Consider the following 9,555-nt stretch of genomic DNA (forward strand, 5'->3'; position numbering starts at 1 on the left):
ATTTAACTAAACACACGCAGGCACACACTTTTACACACAATACACACCCGAGATACACACACACATATATCATTTGTTTTGTTTTAATTTTTGACAGCAAAACCTAGGGTTCATAGAGCTTGAGCAGCCGCCCCTTTCCTCTACATTTTTCCAACACATCTCGTTGAGTGTTATTCAAGGAAATAGTGCCACGTTCGTCCCGGATCGTCTCTCGCATCCTTTCCGTTTCAGTATCATCGTCACGATATTTTAAAATATCAAAATGCATGTATAATCTTTTGTTTCCGCGTCGATCTTGTTATATTATATGTTCTTATGTTTATTACGCGTAAAAATCCATGTATGTTATAAAAATTTGAGTAAAAATTTGTTGGATCGGTTTTGAAACGATTTTAGATCTAAAAACTCTAAATTTTCTGTCATTTTAAATACTGCGACTTTTCGGTCGATTTTCTGGAAACAATTTCAACATATAAAACGTAGAACTTTTCTATACCTTCGATTTGACAGTGAATTCAAAATATTTGAATAAGAAATGAGTGAGTTATGATCATTTTCCTAGGACTTCTCAAACCGCATTTTTCTAAAAATACGTTCTTGATATGTTCTTGGAGTTTTATTGTTGCAGGCTTCGTTGAGCATTGATGGGTGATCTCTACTGCGTTTAAGTATATCGAGAATGATGTTGGGATAATTGTTGGTGTTTTGTTTCGTGTCGTTAGGCACTTTGTTGAATTAGAAGTCGTAGGAATTGATTTGGTGTCAAATTTCGTGTTCATGATTTGTATTGCATTGTAGGTTGGACGTCATTGTTTTCGGGGCATTTGTATAGGTTTAGTCAATGCCATAACACCATAGGACAAGTCTCGATGTGTTGGTTCATGGGTCGTATGATCGAGTTAGGAGAATTAAGTCAGAAGTGTAGTGAATTTCCTTTGGTTCGCGATTCCAGTAGGCACACGGACCCGTAGCCAGACCCTGGCACGGGGTCCGTGCACTTTTTCCTTCAAAATGTAAATTTCCAGCACCTACACGGATTTTTTTTGGGTTTGATGTTATGATTTAGTACAATGATTAAACGAGGTCAAGTCCCGAGATATTTACAACGTTTTGTCATTTTAGGGTGAGATCATGATTATACGTCTAAGTTATGAAAGATAGGTATTCAAACTCATGTTATTATGTGCAGTTGTGGCTTCAAGCGAGATCCAAAGAATCCGTCAACGCCGTGCAAAAGAAAATATTTTATGTTTTTGAGGTATGCTAAATGTCTTATGACCAAATTATGAACGGATTTGGAAGTGAACGTGGCCGAGGACCTCTCTACTCCGGTAAAGCATGACTAGGTTTATATCAGCATTGGAAAGCGGTAAAGCATGACCAGGGACCAATCCACCCGTTAAAGCATGACCGGGAATCTCATGTATGTGGTAGTAGATTTTTCCTACCAGCCCAGTACTGTGGTTTAGTCTGATCAGGCCCATTTATGTATGGGTTACTTGCTTTGAAACATATCTCTACGCAAAATGATGAAGTTTATATATGTTCAAGTATGTAAGGCTCGAGAATTATTAGCTGTCATTGATGTTAGATTTGAAGAGGAGAATGCATGTCATAAAAATGAGTATGTCAACAAGCAGGGCCGAAGCCACACTGCACCTGCGGTGTTAAGACTACCGCACCCGCGGTGTATGTGACAGAAAGTTGGTGAATTTGTGCGAAGCAAGACCGCACCCGCGGTGCTAACAAGACCGCACCCGCGGTGGTGAGACCGCACCCGCGGTCTCAGAATTTTGGAAAATGGACGGGCTGCCGAAAGCATAGCGCACCCGCGCTCTTGAGCTGCCGCACCCGCGGTGCTGCATGCAACATGCCACCTTCGTTTCTTGGCTTGACACATGGCATATATATATATATAGGAAGCTGCTGAATCATGTATTTCTCATTTTTTCTAGAGTAAGAACCGAGAGAAGCCATTATTCTTCAAGTTTCTTCAAGCTTCAAGGCAAGATTGCGCAAAATCTAGCCAACCGATTTTAGATTCGACTTCGGTTTTGAACTCCTCTTATCATTTGCTATTCAAGGATGTAAGTTTTATTACATTTCAGCATGTCTCGAAATATATGTGTTGGGGAAATTCAGATTTGAGTTAGAATATGTGTTCTTGATATGTTGAGCATGATTTATTCGTTACCGAATCGAAATTTGGAGACCATATGCTATTGTTTCGATTTCAGCATGTGTTATGGAAGATTATGCAGATTGCAGTGTATGTATTGTTGTGCTGATGATATTGGGAGTTGATTTGGAATTAGCATGTTATTATTGAGTTATCGGTATCACGAGACTACGCCGTTATGCCGTTCAACTGTATTGAAATCAAGTATTGTTTGTATATGAGTTGGTTGTGTTCTATATTGATAGAAGGTGCATCTATATTGCCATTTCAGATTTGAAGTGACAGGTTTGACATTTGATTCGAGATCTCGACAGACAGTGCGACAAGAAAGGTATAATTCATGTGGTCACGGGATTGCACAACTCGATTCAGATTTGATACGAGTTTCCCTAAATCACATACTAGATTGTTATTACATTTGATTATGTAATGTTTTGGTTATTGATTTAGATTCGAGTCCTGAGATAGGAGATATTGGCAGACTTGCCAAAACTAGACGTTTCGGTGTATCGACGCATAGGAGCAGATTTGCTATATGTGTAGACCCTCGATACAGAGTTGACCGAAGTCTAGGAATAAGACGTACCGTTGCCCCGAGTGGTTGGTTAGGTAACAGACCGTCTTATTCACACCGGGATCCCTAGATTAGAAATGAGTCGAGTCAAAATTTAAATGTTGAATACAGATTTGTATTCTTCTACATGTTTAGATTTTATTCATGTTATTTGATATATTCTATGCTTTTGTACATGATTATGACATTGCATGCATCCATGTTTTATACTGGGATATGTTCTCACCGGAGTTATCCGGCTGTTGTCGTGTCTGTATGTGTGCATGGCAACAGGTGGGGCAGGATCTGGGTCTCGAGCTAGATGAGAGATTGACGATAGCGTGGAGATCACGGGCGTTGCAGATTTCTAGTGTTTTCCTTTTGACTTGTACTACTTATGTTGTAGTTGGGATTTGAACACTAGCGTATGATTTTACCAAACAGACATGTATGTATATTATGTTGTTTATTTAATATCAAGACATGATATGCTTTAGTTATACATTTAAATTAATGTTAAAAGCAAAATTTTGACCCACATTTTCGAACAAAGATCCAATTAAATCCCAAAAGAATAGAGGGGTGGGGACCTATGAGCCGACTTGGACTGAGAAGGAGGCTAAACCCGTGGACTGCCCATGTTTCTAAGAAATTATGCAATGATTCAAATACTCTGATTTCACATTATTGTTCATGATATTTAACCAAGTGTTTTTAGCAAACTTGTTTGTGATCTTTTCGTTGCAAATATTTTGAATGATCAGTTTATTGTTATCGCAATTTGAAGGTTTCTATTTAATTAAGAAAATTTTTTTTTTCCGCAAATTTTAAAGGTGTTTAAAAGTACGGTACGTTGCAGTTGATATCGAGTGATGTTCTTGTAATGGGTTATGCCTACTACTAGTTGAGAGAATCTCACGAAGTCACACCTCAAGTCTGTAAGCTTTAAGGTTTTAAATTATTTCATGTAGTAAGAATCATGTCATGATTTCAGCATCTGCATATTTAAATTCAAATTACGTGCTTCTTATGTTATGATATTATGTTCATGCATGTTAGGTGTACGTGTTGGGTAAATATTGGAACATTATGCCTACCAGACGTAGGATTGTGCGTGAAGCAGGCGATGAGAATAGGGAAGCCCAGGATGGTGAGAGGGTCACTCCTCCTGGTCCACCCCCAGATATGCAGGATCAGATACTTGCAGGGATGACCCAGTTCTTCGCACAGTTTTCGGAGAACCAGAATGCAGTAGACACAGGGGAGAGGCCCAGATCGGAGGCAGTCTATGAGAGGTTTAAGAGGATTGATCCGAAGGAGTTCTCGGGGACTACTGACCCGATAATAGCGGAAGGATGGATTAAGTCCATCGAGGTAATCTTTGCGTTGATGGAGCTGCAGGATGCAGACAGAGTTAGATGTGCCACCTTCTTGTTGACTGGAGACTGCCATGCTTTGGTGGGAAAGAGCGTCAGTGTCAGTGAACTTACACACACAGACGTGGAATGGGTTCAAGGAGGTTTTCTACTCCAAGTACTTCACTGAAGAAGTACGCTGTAACATACCGTACTTTTAAACTACTTAAAATTTGCGGAAAAAAATAAAAAACTTCTTAAATAACTCGTGAACCTTCAAAATTTGATAAAATAAACTGTACGCCTCAAAATTGGTTGCAACAAAAGATCTAAAAATAAAGTTCACCAAAAGTATCTGATTAAAATCTCGTAACCAGTAATATAAGTCAGAGTACTTTGATCATATCATAAAACTTAAAACATGACGGTCCTCGAGTTTAGCCTCCCGCTCAGTCCAAGCCAGCTCCTTGGTCCCCACCTCTAGTATCCTCAAAAACATCCTTACCTGCATCGATAAAGTCTAGTGAGTCTAAAGACTCAACACGTATAAACTGGAAGTAACGAGTAGTACGTAATAAAACTACATGCAACTTCAAAATAGAGTGTACATACTTGAAACTTGAACTTGCAATTAAACTTGAACATATATACGTAACATATACGTGCCATGAAGTGAAAACTTTCATAAACATGCTTGCATACTTGTACATACATAACTTCATCATTTTGCGTAGAGGCATGTTTCAAAGCAAGTGACCCATACATAAATACGTCTGATCAGACTAAACCACAGTATTGGGCTGATAGGGAAGATCCGCTGCCACATACATGAGATCCCCGTTCATGCTTTAACGGGTGGATTGGTATCTGGTCATGCTTTACCTCTTTCCAATCCAGATCTAAACCTTTTCACACATTAACGGGGTGGATTGGTCCCTGGTCATGCTTTGCTACTTTCCAATCCCATACATAATTTGGTCACAAGACATTTAGCATACCTCAAAAACTTATTGCACAGAGCTATGGGTTCACGGTTAGCTTTCAGTACAGCATATCATCCCCAGAGTGACGGTCAATCAGAGAGAGTTATTCAGATTCTAGAGGATATGCTCAGAGCTTGTACTATTGATTATTCTGGTAGCTGGGATTCCAAATTGCCTCTTGTTGAGTTCACATACAATAACAGTTACCAAGCGACGATTGACATGGCACCGTATGAAGCACTTTATGGCAGGAAGTGTAGATCTTCCTTGTATTGGGATGAGATTGGTGAGAGGAAGATGTTGGGTCCAGAGTTGGTCCAACAGACAGCTGATGTTGTTGCTGTTATTCGAGAGAGGATGAAGACAGCGCAGTCGAGATAGAAGAGCTATGCAGATGTGCGCCGTAGGCCGTTGCAGTTTGAGGTTGGCGACCATGTGTTTTTGAAGATTGCACCTCTTAAGGGTGTAATGCGATTTGGCAAGAAGGGTAAGTTGAGTCCGAGATTCATTGGCTCATTTGAGATCTTGGACAGAGTTGGTGATCGAGCTTACAGGTTAGCCTTACCGCCAGATCTTGACAGAGTTCCCAATGTTTTTCATGTGTCGATGCTCAGGAAGTATATTGCGAATCCTTCCCATGTTCTTCGCCACGAGCCATTGGATTTAACGCCGAACTTGACGTACCAAGAGATTCCGGTCCAGATTCTGGATCGCAAAGTTAAAGTTTTGAGGAGCAAAGAGATCGGCATCATTAAAGTCCTTTGGAGGAATCATTTGATTGAAGAGGCTACGTGGAAACCGGAGGATGAGATGAGAGAGAAGTATCCTGAGTTGTTCGTGCAGTGACGTCAATTTCGAGGACGAAATTCCCTTAAGGAGGGGAGATTGTAATAGCCAAACTTGGGGTACAGTACGGTTTAAGTTTTCATAAGTTTATTGACTATTAGTCAAGTTTAGGTATAGTTTGGATGTTAAGAGTTTCGATTTATGATTTATAGTATGGTTGGTGATAGATGTTGTGTAGTTCGATTGTAGCGCCGTTACGATTAAATTCATGATAATTCGTATGTTGAGCCAATTGGTATGAGGCCAATTGGAGTGATTAGATAAGACATAAAGGTGTAACTTTCTTATTTTGAGTTTTGTTCAAATCATTGTGGAAGATAAGCCAAAAGAGCCCGAAGTGTGTCGTGTGTTTCGTCGTTCCTCCAGTGACACATGTTGGGAGATTGGGCATAACGTTTTACTCATACCTCCAAATGATCTGAAATTTTGAGGGATTCAAGATAAGACATAGAGCTACAACTTTGTAGTTTACCACTTTTTCTAATTCGAACTGGAAGAGGGGTTTCTGAAGAGATCTTTAACGAGGCAGTGCGCAGAGTGGCGCCCGAGCGGTAATGTTTGGCCGCCCGAGCGCCACCACTTCTGGATTTTTGGGTTTCGGGCAGAAACGTTGGCGCCCGAGCGGTAATTTTCGACCGCCCGAGCGCCGGGAACAGTATAAGCGTGTTTTGGCGATTTTTAGTGTTTAAATAGAAGAGTTGGTCACACTTTTCTCATTCTTCCTCCTCCTTTTCGTTTTTCTCTCCTTGGGAGACTAGGGTTCCAATTTCTTTTCAATTCCTTTCTTTGATTCAAGCTCTTGGTGGATTATTGTTGAGAGAACTAAGTTATTTTGGGATCAAGGAAGCTAAGGTAAGCTTTTGGTTTGGTTATTTCTTGGTTTGGTGTTGGGAGATTTCTTGGGTTTGTGGATTGTGTTGGTATATTGGATTTATTGATATTGTTGTTAGATTATTGGGTTATTGATGGTGTTATTTATGGGTTATTGTTGTAGGATTGCTATCAAAGAGATTAGAATCAAGAGATTTCAAGTGTAGTAAGTGGAATCTCATTCTTGTGCTCACATGATAGTATATGTATTGTGTTTCAATGGTTTAACATGTTATTCCCTTCCATTTGATTCATATTATGTATTGATATACTTGTTGGTATATTAGAGGCAATTGAATGTCTCAATTGTGTAAAAAGGAATACAAGAGAATAGTGAATTCAAAGTGTTTGATAAAATGCCAAAGAGAGATTTCAAATGATTTATGGATTGATAGATACATAGTCAGAGATTGCATGCAATTAGTTGATCAACGCCCATAGGCTTATATCCCTCAGAGTTGTCGATTTATATTGATGGGATACGAGCACCACAGACAGAGTTACTATTGATATCAATCCAACCAGAGTAAAGTGAAATACCATCTCATTGTTATGCTATTGCTATGATATTTATGTTTCAGAGTTGATGGTATTTAATGATTTCAAAGCTAAGTTTTCAGAGTATGATATGATCATTACTATGTAAGAGTTCCCCTTGCTGAGTTTTATACTCATTTCAGTTATTTTCATGTGATGCAGATAAGAGCGACGGACCAGGACGTTGATTGTGGCCCGGGGTCATATGCATACGAAGATTGGAAGGAAGATGTTATTTTGTTGACATTTTGGGACATGATCATAGGAATGATATGTTATGTTTTTGTTATATCATTGGAATGATCATGTATTTATTTTGGTTGCAAATATTTTGTAAATGATTTTATGTTATGATATTGTAATCATTCCTCCTTCCATTTGAAAGAAAATTTTAAATTCCGCTGCTATTTTATTGTAAACGGGTCAAGGTGTCACACATGGCATGCCTAGGACTAATGTTTCTGGTCGCGATGTTAAATTCTTGAGTTACTTTTGGAATACTTTATGGGCTAAACTTTGCACAAAATTGTTGTTTTCTACTACTTGTCATCCTCAAACGGATGGACAAACTGAAGTTGTCAATAGAACTTTGGGAACACTTTTGCGTGCTATTCTTAAAAAGAACTTTGATTGAAATTTCTATGGACTTTATTTTGGGGTTGCCTAGGACTAATAAGGTCAGGGATTCTATTTTTGATGTTGTGTATAGATTCTCTAAGATGGCACATTTTATAGCTTGTCATAAAACCGATGATTCTTCAAACATTGCGGATTTGTTCTTTAGAGAAGTCGTTAGGTTGCATGGCATGCCTAGGACTATTGTTTTTGGTCACGATGTTAAATTCTTGAGTTACTTTTGGAAGACTTTATGGGCTAAACTTGGCACAAAATTGTTGTTTTCTACTACTTGTCATCCTCAAACAGATGGACAAACTGAAGTTGTCAATAGAACTTTGGGAACACTTTTGCGTGCTATTCTTAAAAATAACTTGGATTGACATTTCTATGGACTTTATTTTGGGGTTGCCTAGGACTAAGAAGGGGAGGGATTCTATTTTTGTTGTTGTGGATAGATTCTCTAAGATGGCACATTTTATAGCTTGTCATAAAACCGATGATGCTTCAAACATTGCGGATTTGTTCTTTAGAGAAGTCGTTAGGTTGCATGGCATGCCTAGGGCTATTGTTTCTGGTCGCGATGTTAAATTCTTGTGTTAATTTTGGAAGACTTTATGGGCTAAACTTGGCACAAAACTGTTGGTTTCTACTACTTGTCATCCTCAAACGGATGGACAAACTGAAGTTGTCAATAGAACTTTTGGAACACTTTTGCGTGCTATTCTTAAAAAGAACTTGGATTGACATTTCTATGGACTTTATTTTGGGGTTGCCTAGGACTAAGAAGGGTATGGATTCTATTTTTGTTGTTGTGGATAGATTCTCTAAGATGGCACATTTATAGCTTGTCATAAAACCAATGATGCTTCAAAAATTGCGGATTTGTTCTTTAGAGAAGTCGTTAGGTTGCATGGCATGCCTAGGACTAATGTTTTTGGTCGCGATGTTAAATTCTTGAGTTACTTTTGGAAGACTTTATGGGCTAAACCTGACACAAAATTGTTGTTTTCTACTACTTGTCATCCTCAAACGGATAGACAAACTGAAGTTGTCAATAGAACTTTGGGAACACTTTTGCGTGCTATTCTTAAAAAGAACTTGGATTGACATTTCTATGGACTTTATTTTGGGGTTGCCTAGGACTAATAAGGGTAGGGATTCTATTTTTGTTGTTGTGGATAGATTCTCTAAGATGGCACATTTTATAGCTTGTCATAAAACCGATGATGCTTCAAACATTGCGGATTTGTTCTTTAGAGAAGTCGTTAGGTTGCATGGCATGCCTAGGGCTATTGTTTCTGGTCGCGATGTTAAATTCTTGTGTTACTTTTGGAAGACTTTATGGGCTAAACTTGGCACAAAATTGTTGGTTTCCTACTACTTGTCATCCTCAAACGGATGGACAAACTGAAGTTGTCAATAGAACTTTGGGAACACTTTTGCGTGCTATTCTTAAAAAGAACTTGGATTGACATTTCTATTGACTTTATTTTGGGGTTGCCTAGGACTAAGAAGGGTAGGGATTCTATTTTTGTTGTTGTGGATAGATTCTCTAAGATGGCACATTTATAGCTTGTCATAAAACCAATGATGCTTCAAACATTGCGGATTTGT

The sequence above is a fragment of the Primulina eburnea genome, chromosome 5, assembly GCF_022965805.1.
Source record: "Primulina eburnea isolate SZY01 chromosome 5, ASM2296580v1, whole genome shotgun sequence".
Classification (NCBI taxonomy): domain Eukaryota; kingdom Viridiplantae; phylum Streptophyta; class Magnoliopsida; order Lamiales; family Gesneriaceae; genus Primulina; species Primulina eburnea.